The sequence below is a fragment of the Mus pahari genome, chromosome 14, assembly GCF_900095145.1.
Source record: "Mus pahari chromosome 14, PAHARI_EIJ_v1.1, whole genome shotgun sequence".
NCBI lineage: Eukaryota > Metazoa > Chordata > Mammalia > Rodentia > Muridae > Mus > Mus pahari.
In genome coordinates this window covers 35,473,197-35,485,873 of record NC_034603.1, presented here as the reverse complement: position 1 = coordinate 35,485,873, position 12,677 = coordinate 35,473,197, and the positions used below count along the sequence as shown (strand labels likewise).

General features: G+C 45.3%; 1 protein-coding gene across 5 annotated transcripts in view; it reads right to left on the bottom strand.

Annotated features, from left to right (window-relative positions):
• The window catches only part of Gas7 (growth arrest specific 7), a 228,691-nt gene that overhangs the window by 66,470 nt on the left and 149,544 nt on the right, over positions 1-12,677 (bottom strand). The gene's annotated exons all lie outside the window — the stretch shown is intronic.

The following is a 12,677-nucleotide window of genomic DNA, read 5'->3' as shown; positions in this document are numbered from 1 at the left end:
CTCTCTCTCTCTCTCTCTCTCTCTCTCTGTATGTGTGCAAGCATGAGCTGCACATACATGCATGTGCTCGAGCACTTGCCTACTTACACGTGCACACCACACATGGAGGTCAGAGGGAAGCTTATGGGAGTTGACTCTCTCCTTCCATCACACAGATTCCAAGAATCAAACTCAGGTCAGCAGGCTTGGCAGCAAATGCTTTTCCTGTTAAGCCATCTTGCTGGCCCATGATCTTTAATACTTGACAGAAAACTACAAGGCTCTGTCTGAACACCGGGCCCAAACTTGAGCATCCACAGATTGGATGTGAAAAATGCACACATGAAGCCCACCTGGGCAGAGAAATGTCCTAGGGAATACGCTGAGCCCCATTTATTTCCGTTAGGGCGGAACCACACCTCATGGATTTTTGAGAGAAGAAGGGGTCCATACATTTATGAATGCCCTTCCGAGCTTTCATAGTTAGAACTGGACATTCTCACACACTGTACCTGGTGCCGCTCAGGCAGCATCTAGCTTAAAGACCATCCAGGATAGACATCCACTGACTGTCTTACTGGAACAATCTATCTGGATTTCAGCAGTTCTGGCCCTGCCTGACTGTTACCTCCTCTGTCCCTTTCTTCACTGTGACAAGGTGATGCCATTTCCTTAGGACCTTAATCACAGACCAGCACTTTCCCAAATTTTGACCCACAATAATGATGGATACTTTCCAGGAACAATCTGGTATCTGAAATCATGCACACAGTGTTGAATGATCCAGTCACGATTCTTAGCATTTCCTTCTCTTTAGTGTTGATCATCTTTCTGGCTTAGCAATGCACTGACTTCTTCCGGTTCATTGTAAAATGTATGATACAGGGCCACGAGCCATCTTCACTCTAGAACTTATTTCTCCTATGTACCCGCATCTTGGCAAATCATCCTCCCTCTGTCCCATCTTCCCCTACTTTCCTAGAACTGAGGCTACTATTGCATTCTCTCTACATACATGAAACCAAATCTGTAGCTCCCACGTTAATGAGAACGTGTTTATCCATCTTTCTGTGTCTAGCTTACTACTGCATAATTCAGGGTGCTGTGGTTTTAGTCATGTTGCTGTGGTCATAGATCTCTATCGTCTTTATGGCCAAACAGTATTCCATTGCAACCATGTGACATATTATTTTTATCTTTTCATCCACCCATGGACACTTGGTTGGATTCTGTGCTGTGGGTACTGGGAATAAGGCTTCAATAAACAGTGTGTCTGATACACCAACTCCATTTCCCTTGGCTGTATACCTTGCAGTGGGAATATTAGACTAACACTTTAAAGGTCTAACCCGAGCAAACATCATTTGTTATGGGTACACCCTCATCCTGAACACTCCTTGCCTTTAATGAATGCATGCCATTCTTATTAATGAATGTGAATGCATGCCGGTCATATTAATGATTTTGAGGATCCTCCCTCACCATATTGATGAGCTCTGCTAGGTTTTCAGACTGATCACTCCTGACCCTAATAGATCACTGAGCTCTGGAGTGTGACTAATGAGAAGGGACAGTACCATTTGCAGGCACATACTTCCTAACCAAAACAGAGAACAAAACAACACAACTATCACAACAACAAACTTTCAAAGAAAGAAAAAAGAAGCCTTGACTGCTCTTTAAGCCTCTAAGGTGTGTGAGATATATAATACCTCTAAGGTATATATATATATATATATATATATATATATATATATATATATCATATATGTTATATTATATCATATATTATATTATATCATATATAATATCTCTAAGATATATATTTGTATGTATTTATATAAGATATATATATTTATATAAGATATATATATTTATATAAGATATATATTTATATAAGATATATATATATATATATATATATATATATATATCACATCAAACTCCAATTCTTGGATTTTATCTTGTTCATCTTGTCCACCTCCCAGGGGACTGGGCACACACAACAGTCAAAGCCCCACGTTCCTACCAGGAAATGCTGAGCTGCAAACGATAGCTGTGGACTCAAAGGCTTTGAGATGATAGAAGCCGTTAGGACTTCTCCCCACACTGACAAGAATAAAGGCCGGAAGCACACTCGAGTCAGCTATGCCAGTGACCTCGGGACCATAAACAGAGGCGGGTGAAGGGCCTCTCTGGGGGGAGTTCTTGCTCATTCTCAACCTTGTCACTATAAAACCGAGTTATTGATCTTCAAGAAGCTCTTTGGGAGTCTCTGCTTTAACTTCAGTGGTTTATAGGTATCTGATCTTTAACCTCAGAATGATGACAACACTGCCTTTTTTATTTTTTTTTACTGTTTCTTACGTCAGGTTTAACTTCATGCCTCGACTTTATATTCCATTCTTTGTTACTGCTTCAGTTTGGATCTGATAAACCCATCCCCTCCAAATACTACCAAAGAATCATGTGAGAAGGCCTGATCCTCCACTTAGGGTGTTATTAGGAGGTGATGGAACCTTGGATTAGGTGGGGCCTAACATGGTGGGGTTTAAACCCAGCACTCGAGAGGCAGAGGCAAGCAAGCAGACAGTCCGAGGACAGCCTGGTCTACATAGTGAATTCTACGGTAGCCAGAGCTATACAGTGAGACTCTGTCTCAAACAAACGTCTAGTAGAAGAACATCAGGAAGTGAGGTCACAGGGAGTATACTGTTCCCTAGCAGGGGACACTAGGAATCCAACCTCTTTCTAACTTTCTTTTTGTTTCCTGCCCACCATGAGGTGAGTGTACCTCTTATGCCAACACTCCAACCACAATGTGCTCTGGAACCATGAGTCTAAGCAAACCTTTCTTCTTTATCAGTTGATTGTCTCAGGTATTTTATCACAGTGACAGAAAGCTAACTTCATGATGTCTGTATCAATTTTGTTGTTAGTGAGTTTCCTTGCAATCAGGGGGGAAAAAAGGTAAGTGGAGACTATTAGAAATCACTTAAGAACATGCAGTAAAATGTTTTACTTTTTCCTACTAGCAGACTGTGATTCAGCAAGTGTATGGCAGGCCCTCTCTCTGCCTTGTTTTTTTGAGCAAATGGCACTCCCTGACACTTTTGACACGCACCAAAGTTTGGAAGTTATGCATTAAGAATCCCCAAACAGAACCTCTAAGGGACTGCTTCCAAAGGCAATCAAGACTGCCACAGAGCATCTGGCATCCTCATATATGTGTGCTTTTAATAAACAATTCTTTATTGCGATGTGATTCACTATATTACAGAACTTAACCTGTAAGAGCTTATGATATGGTGGCTTTGGTCTGTTTCCAGAGTGTGTAGCTCTCACTATTACCTAATTATAGTACATTTCTATCACCTTAACCCCATGCTCATTAGCAGCTTCTACTCACCCAGCCTGCAGCCCCTGGCAACCGCTCATCTACTTTCTGTTTCTATGGATTTGCTTATTTTAGGCATCTCATACAAACCAAATCCCACAGAATGTAGCCCTCTGTGTTTGTCTTGACTTGGTGTGATGCTTTCAAGGATCATCCTTGTTGAAGTGGGTGTCAACTTTCCTTCCTTCTTCTCTATAGCTGAGTTCAGTGGTGTGCTCACATCCCATTTTGTCTACCCACTCCCTGATTGTTGGGCACCGGGGCTCTGGCTGTGGAGAGGGTGAAGCTGTTGTGCGTGTGAGCGCCCAGGTTTCAGTGTGGATGTGGGGTTTCAGTTTTCTTGGGCACAAAGCAAGAAGGAAAACCTGGGTTAGCATCCCCACATTTCTTTTTGGTGCAGTGGTGTCTGGACCATTTGCGGCTGACTGCTAGCTCCAGCTAACAACCAATGGGGTGCAGCAGTGCATTCTTTACTAAATAATTCAAAATAACATGACTTCTGAGGATAGCGTGAAGAACACAGTCTGCCCCCTTTGTCTTTGGATGCTAACATGTTGGTATATTGAATGGCTTCTAATTCACTTAGTCTTTACCATAAACAAGAGATTACTTGGCCTTAAAAGCTGGTGGAAAATGAGGGGTGTGCTGTGTACATATGTATTACCTAAACACTACAAATTAAAATGGATGCTTGGGAGGAGAAAGCAAAAGCTACACCAAGGGAGAATAAAAGCATGCTTTTCATGTTTAACAGCTTTTCACTGTGAATCCCAAAAAAATAAGGGGAATGGCCAGGGAGAGGGAAAGTATTGCCGGGGAGGGGGGGGGAGTGAGACTGGGAGGAATGGAGGGAGGGGGATTGGTTGGGATGTAGTATATGAGGGAAGGACCTATTTTCAATTTAAAAAAAAATAGAGCCAAAATAATGACTTTCCATGCCCATACATTCATACGAATAAGAGCATAACGCACAAATTAATCAACCAAATATGCCAAACAAAAGCATTACGCGAGTGTTACTTTGTGTAATACAGATGGACAGAAATAAAACCCCACAGACTGAAGGCTTGGTGCAGATGCTTCTCTGGGCAAGCTTTGTTGAGGGAGAGCTGTCAGGGCCATCCTATCTTGAGGGCTGGAAAAGTATCCAATTACTTTGAACCAAGTACAACTCAAAGAATGGTTTGCACAATTACTAGTTTTGTGGAAATCCTACCTAGAAACTCATTAGTTCTTAGTGTAATAAAGTCAAATGGGAATCCATTCACTTAAAGGAAAATTAAAATAAGAAATCAAGAAAACTACTGACTATCTGGCAAGTAAACACAAGAGCTCAGTCCCTGGCTTCCATCTACTCCAAGTCTTGCTCACAAACACAATAAAACATTTAAGGGACACCAATTCCTTGTCAAAAAGAGGACATGAAACAAACTCTAGCTCTCCTGGGTTTTACTTGACACTTCGAAGGACAAGCAGACATTCGTTAAAATTGTCATTTCCAGTGAACATCCTTATCTAAGAATCTATAGGCTCACATACCCTTAGACCAAGTTTAGTCACTACCATCCATGCTCCCACTTCTGAGTGCTGAAGCCTGGGTGTCCAGTCCCAGTCTGACGACAACGGCCTGGTGACTTTGGGCAGAGGCTCTGCATACATGGAGGAACCTATTTCTGAATATGTGAAATTGTTAGACACTGTGATGCCAGGGATCATCTTTTCTGCCCATGCCAGACAGTGAAGAGTTTTGGCTTTGTTAGTTCTACTAAGAACCCAGGGGCATGGCTGTACTCCAATAAAATGTAAAGTGAATTTGGCTTGTGGGCCTTAGTTTAGTGCCTCCTGCGTCACATGATTTGGAAGATCCCCTTTGGGATGGGTACTGAGTAAAGTCATCAGCCACTGAACCTGTTGTATGAATGCCAAGGGTGCACCCCTGTGGCACCCCATCTAAAGCCGTCTGTACACAGACACACTGATGTTAGAGCCCTGCTCATGTTCCTATCACAGTGACTCCTGTTCAAGGAGGCCCCCATCTTGGAACTAGAAGTAGTCATGTGGGAGGGGTGGAGTCAGGCTTTTGATAGGCTGTTTGGAGCCAGGTGATCTAACCAAAAGGATGGAGAAATAGCTCTCCAAGCAGTGGCTGGGTTAGGGATCCGCGAGGAGGTGGAGTCTGGCCAATAGGAAGTGGGAGATTTACAAAGTGCAGCAGGCTCCTCCACACCCTTCTAAGGAAGTCACCAGAACTCCTCAGAGGCTGCTGCCCCTCCTGCATGTCACTGCCAGACACTGAGCTGCATGGTGTGACATCTTCCCTGGCCTTGTCTTCACTTTCTTACTGCTTAGGGCTCATTATCTCCTAATAAGGTCTTAGCACTTAATCCTTTCCTCAGGCTCTGCCTTCTAGAAGAACAGGGCCAGTATATTACCTCAAATTACTCTCTTTCTTTAGGGATGAAAGACACATAAAGTAAGTGGAATGGCTTGGTTTAATGCATATGAAGATTAGTAAATATGCTGTAAAACAGTGACTCATGCACTAAACAGAACTGATGCTGGCTTTCTGCGCTAGTTTCAAATTTCTCTCCATTATTCAAATGGTAAAAATATATATATCACACAATATCAAAAAGGCCAGCTAAGTGATGAAACTTCTGTCTTAGTTACAGTTTCCATTGCTGTAAAGAGACACCATGACCAAGGCAACTGTTATAAGAACAACATTCAATTGGGGCTGGCTTACAGGTTCAGAGGTTCAGTGCATTATCATCAAGGCAAGAAGCAGGGCAGCGACCAAGCAGACATGGTGCTGGAGAAGGAGCTAAGGATTCTACATCTTGTTCAGAATGCAAACATAAGAAGACTGGCTCATGGGCAGCTAGGAGGTCCATCCCCACAGTGACACACTTCCTCCCAACAAGGCCACATCCACTCCAACAAGGCCACACTTCCTAATAGTGCCCTGGGCCAAGGATATTCAAACCACCACAGCTTCTAACAGTAAAGGGAACCAACGCTGTTGTACCTGGTCTCTTGAAACAGCTGGTGTACCAGAGGCCCTGCTACTTACAGCCTACGTACACTGGACCTCAGTCCCCAATGTGATGGTGCTAAGAGGTGGGGACTTGAGGGAATGATTAGGTCAGGAGAGCTCCCACTCACTTGGGATCCATGCTGTTATAAAAGAGCCCATGGAAGCTTGCTCATCCCTTTTTCCACGTGAGTGCTGCAAGCGAGCCCGTCTCTAGCAATCAGAGGGCAGGCTACCACTGGACAGTCAATCCTCAGGTACTGTAGAGAAATGAAATTTAAGGCCTGGGATTCATGCAACTTCTGTCCAGAGAAATAGTTGTTTGTAAGCTTGGAAGCCTGAGGTGGAGAGCACAGTGAGACAGGCCTGGGCACGCCCAGGCAGGCCACTGTTGGAACATTCCTGGGACTGAACCAAATGTTCCGCTAACCCGCCCCTCAGGTCTCCTAGCATTCCTGCCTTTGCAGGTACCATCCTGCAAATGTGTACGTTTAAATGAGCCAATCACAGGTAACCACGCCAATTCTTGCTAGCCCCTCCCCCTCCCCCTATAAAAACCCCTAGCTTTCAGGCCATGAGGTCCTCTGTCTCCTGCGTGAGATACGAGTCCACCCAGAGCTCTGCCATTAAAGTACCTCGTGTGTTTACATCAAGAAGGCTTCTCTGTCGTGTTTCTCTGGGACGCCCTGACTCCTGTGACCTGAGGACCCGTGGGAGTTCCTCATGAGGGGGTCCTACAGTACTTCGATTTTGGATTTTCCAGCCTCCAAATTTTCCATGGTTTTTAAGCTACCCTTTGTCCTTTGATTAAACTGGCCCAACACAGACAGACCCTGAACATTAACCTAGACCCTTGAATGAGTAGGCTACTGAGAACAGCTCACCAGCTATGAACCACAAATGCACAATGCCCCCAATTTAGCCTCAGGCAACTTCAGAGGAACTCAGAACCTGTTCAAGACATAAGATGCTACCGGAGTCCCTGGCCTCCTAGGGGCTGCGCTCAGAATCCTTCTGCAGATGAAATGCCCCAGAGAGGGAAGGGAAGGGGATGAGACTCTGGTTAGTGACTCATGCATGACCTGCTGGAGTTACTGGAGAGCCTCCATAAAACCAGTGGTAGGATTGTAGTAGCTTACCCACTGGTCTTTCTATTGTAAACATTGCCTGTATTTCTGTTTGTTCCTGGCTTCCCCTCCCTCTATGCTCTTTGTTCCCTTGCTTGTTACAACAGCACCTTGCATGGACTCATTCCTCCTATCTTGGCCTCTTTAACTCCGTATTCAGAGCTCTCTCCTGCAGGCTTGCACTGAGCAGTGTGTTAGTGCCTTAGAATAGACACTCTAAAATTATGCAAATTCTAGAACACCCTACTCAGTTGTGCGTGTTGGTCCCTGCACAATGGTGGCCAGCAGGGGTGGAATCCATTCTGCTCTCTGCATGGTGGACCACACACCCACAGGATTCTCTGGACTTCCAGCCGTGGTCTGGATGTCCTTTGAGACATGGGTGCATCCACCCGTGTGCTGGTCACCTTTCTGAAGATGCAGCAAGGAACCAAGCACGCAGCAGGGAGTCACCTCCTTGCTTCCAGCTGGCCTCCTTGTATCTCCCATTGTCCCTTACTTCATGACTGCCACACAAGGCAGAGAGCCAGGAGGCAGGCAAGCTCCCTGCCACCAGCCTGCCACATCCTGTCTGACAGTGTTTGGCCTCCTCTTTCAGGCCACCGCTGTAAATTGCGCTGACCTCATTATTTCTCTTTTCATTTAGGCTGTCCACTTGGTGCTTAGTGCTCCCAATTCCTTCACTGATGCATGAGAAGTCTTGCTGTAAGGTTGTGATGGGCTCGTGTTTCTACCACTGCCAAGCCCACATCGGCTTGCCTTCTTCCTGTTGTCTTGCCCTCTGTTTGGGCTACAACCTTGGTTAGATGCCTCTGTCATGGGCCCCTCCTTAGAGTCCTCTTTGCAACCCCCCACATACAGGTGCCAGGCTCCTCCTTGGAGCTCCCACCCCACCTTGTCATTGCCTGTAATTCTTGCAGGCGTCTGCCTGTCTCTGACACCTTCAGAGATGCACTCTCTGAGAGCAAGGCCTGTGTCTCATTTGGTTTAGCATGCCCACAGCCCAACCCTGGCAAGTAGGGCACAGACCTTCATCCATGAAATCCTAAGTTGATGTGAAAGCAAGCAGATTATCAGAGGAAGGTGACACTGATGCAAATGAGGCTTTGCATAGAATACCTGCTATGTCCAAGCATCCTCTGGGGAAGGCAGGTCAGGGATTAGGGGGCAGGAAAAAATCCAGGCAGCTCTTAGGATCCTTGTGTTCCACACTGGTGGATTCTACCAGCCACAGAGGGCTGTGGTGCTCAGGGAAAGACATCTGCACATAGTCTGAACATGTGCAGGCTTTTAGAAATCTCTTGTCACTATTTCCCCTAAAAAGAGTAACAACAATTTACATAGTGGATTGTTGTTATACATCATTAGAAATGACTTAAAAGTCCACAGCATGATGACTGTAGGTTCTATGCAAACACTACCCAGCATTCATAAAGGTTGGGCACCTGTGGGAGTTTTGTGGGTGTTTGTCTGTTTGTTTGTTGTTTTTATTTGTGTGCGTGTGTATTTTTAATCAGAGATCCTGAAGGTCACTTGAGGGTGTTTGAAAATTATCCTCAGGGAGGATGAGAAGTGCACACACAACGGCTTGTAGCAGTGGGGAGTGGGTCTGACTCGTCCATGAGCTACCACCTGGACACGTGGAGGGACTGGCAGGAGACAGGCAAATTGGGACAGAAAGGAGAATCTGGCAGTGAGGTACCAACTCAGAGACTTCAGGAGACTTCAGGGGCAATATGCAAACAAGGATTCCTTTAGGCTCTCAGCTCCAGACAGGCAGGGGGCTTCCAAGTGGGAGGGCACAGCAGACTAACAAAACACCCCCAGGAGGGGCTTTGGAAGGAGAAAAGCTGCTTGCTTCTCTTCTTGACCAGGTAGTAATCCTTAATGATGCTCAGGGGCTGCCATGAGAGGCCTTTCCCGTCTTGTCCCTTCCTGGTCTTTTGTAGTTCCAGAGTGCATCGCAGATCCCACAGCTGTCTTCAGTTACTGCAGACCTCTTTACTGCCCTTCTCATGGGTGATCGAGCAGGTATTCATTTAAAATCTGCTTCCAGGATTGATGGTATAGCACATCGACACTACTTGTTTAGAACATGGGGGTCCAGTCCACAGCAGCACACACACACACACACACACACACACACACACACACACACACTCCAGTGCCCTCAAGCATGGACACAAAGCTTTAAGACCCGCTCCCACTAAGAGCAAATAAGCAGTTTAGGGGCCAGGCCATTCAGCACAGTACACAGTTAGGGCTCGATAAGTATATGTTGAATTGAGCAGATAAACAGTAAATTCAACCGCCACTTAATGTGTGGGTAAAGCTGGCCTGCATCCAGAATGCAAGATCAAGGAGTTAGGATTAGTCAGTAAAAGAGAGGAAGTGGGAGAGGCAGCCCTACTGGATCCATCCTAGCAATCAGCTCACCCTACTGCCAGAGGCTGGTGAACTTAGGGAGCAAAATCATCTTTTGCAGTTTTGAATGTTCAAAAATAAAAAAACAGTGAGATCTCATAAACACATAAAAGTTACCTGCCATTCGTATTCCAGTGTCTGAACATAAAGCCCCCCTCCCCCTCTTGCCATATGTAACGTTTTATTAGAACATAGCTGCGCTCGCTGACATATATACTCTCTACATGACTATTCATGCTACAGCGATAAAGTTGAGCTGTGACAGGGACCCTGGCCTTTCAGATCTAACCCAATTAGCGCCTGGTCTGTTAGAGACTCCGCTTGCCAACCCGAGGAACATCCTATATGCCACAACTCCAAGAAAGTGCTGACCTATTGGTATATAAAAAGTCAGAATCCTGGAAGGAAGCTGTCAGATACCATCGGTGGATATAAAATGTGGCCGTGCTTCCATTCATAAGTAGAATAGTAATTAAATTAATGGCAGCACATTCCTAATGCACAGTGATTAAAAGAATGAGTTAGATGGAAATACTCAACGCCTAGAACAATGTCTACAATAAGTTGTTCTCGCTATTTAAAGGATAGAGTGAATTACATTTGTAATTTAGATTTAAAACACTGGTATGCCTATGCTTAGAAGATAGAGAACATAAACGTCTCAAAGGATATAAATGATAAGTAGTGACTGGGGCTTTTTCAATGTATATTTTCAAATTAATTTAAAAAAAATGTATGTGCATTGGGTTGGGTTTCAGACCCCAGAAAAAAACAGCTGGGGTGCATATTTCACATACCAAAGCAGACCTGGCCTCCAGGTTCTCCCAGCATCCCTCAGTCCCTACCTGTCATATCCTGGCCTCAACCCTGAACTTTCCAGCCCAGGGGCTGGGCCGCCCTTCTCCCTGAGGCTCTTTGCTGTATAATCCAGACATTTTGGTTTCTCCTCTGCTCTTTCTTCTCTTCCTCTCTCAGCATGTGCTCCTTCTCTCTCCCTCTTCTCCCTCTCTACTGTTTCCGTCCCCACAGTGACTTCCCTGACTTCATTCCTTGGGACCAGTGAACTCACCAGCTCCAGAGTGGTTTCCCAATAAACTTATAAATATAATCTCTAATGTAGCTTGAGTTGGCTTGTTTTACCTTGGAGAAATAACTTATCCCATTGGTGTCTTGCCTGCACATTTGTCCGTGTGAGGGTGTTGGATGCCCTGGAACTAGAGTCACAGACAGTTGTTGGCTGCCTAGTGGATGCTGGGAATTGAACCTTGGTCCTCTGAAAGAACAGCCATTGTTCTTAACCGCAGAGCCATCTTTCCAGCCCCAAATGACTGGGGATTTTTATTGTTGATTTGAATCTCATTTTTATTCACTGGCCTTTAAACCCTGAGAATGTACTATTCTTTAGCAGAGAGAAAGACAGAGACAGAGAGACACAGAGAAAGAGACAGAGAGAAGCAGAGAACACCTAGAAAGGCCCTTTCTCTATTTTCCTTCGCAACAGACTGGCTCATTTGAAATAAGAACAAATCCACCCAAATTCTTGCTCTTAAGCTCATCCAGTCCAAACTCTGCACTGCACAGATGGAGATCTGTGTTCAGACACCCACTCCCCTGAGGAACAACACTGAAGTAGTTGCTACCCAAGGGGGGTGCATTCAAACAGCCTCAGGCCCCCCCTGAAACATCGAGGCTCCCGGATCACGGTGGAGCTGCTCAAGTGTCTGTTTTGAGGAAGCGTGAGATTAGAAAAGCTAAAAACAGCTCTACTTCCCTTTTCCTAGAAACCTTGGTCACCTCTCTTCAAGGAGGACACTCTGCTGAGCAAGCAGGTTAGGGTACTTGTGGTGTGGACAGGCCAGCTACCCAGAGTAGCAGCTGTCGGCTTCTCTGTGTCTTGGTTTCTGCCCGGCCTGTCTTCTCACTGGCATTCCATCTCAGTACAGACTCAAAATCGGAAACCACATCAACAACATCCACACCCCAGGTGGCAAGATAAAGGTATGACGTCACATGGACGCAGAAGACAGGGGTTGAAGCCAAGACTGGAGAACAGGCAGAAGTTCACCTTCTCCTTGAGCACATGTTAGTTTAGGATGCCCACCAAATCCAACTTCCCTTGTGTTGCACCTCCTGGATGTCTTGAGGTAAAGTCCTTAGGGGCATAGGAAGTGGTGAGGAACTTTTCAGCTGCCTTATTCTTCTGCCTTCAACCTGAACTGTGGCCCACTTAACTTGTAATAAGNCCAGCCATATTGTACAACATTTAAAAATCATCTCCACATTATAGTCAATTGGGAAGTCCAGGGAAATTTTAACTGTTTGGAGGTATGGTGTTCCAGTTCTATTCAACTCAGAGATATGTGGGGAGTGGTTTGATGGGGGGGATGTAGGCTTCTAATCTTAGCACTTGGGAGGCTTCCTGTCACAGGGGAACTACCATGCATTCATGACCAGTCTGGGCTATATGGTGAATTACAGATCAACCTGGTTTACCAAATGAAACCCTGTTTCAAAAGAATGAGGAAAGAAGAGAGGAAGAAAGGAAAAAGAAAGGAAAGGGTATGGAGAAGTTGAGGGGTGGGGTGGGGTGGGGACTCAGTGCCCGGGTGCTCCAGTTCCCTCCTGCTAAGGGAGAGGATGAATGATACCCACATAGTCCCACTATTACCAAACGCACAATCCACAAAACAGCAGCTAGTGGGATACTTCAGTTGTG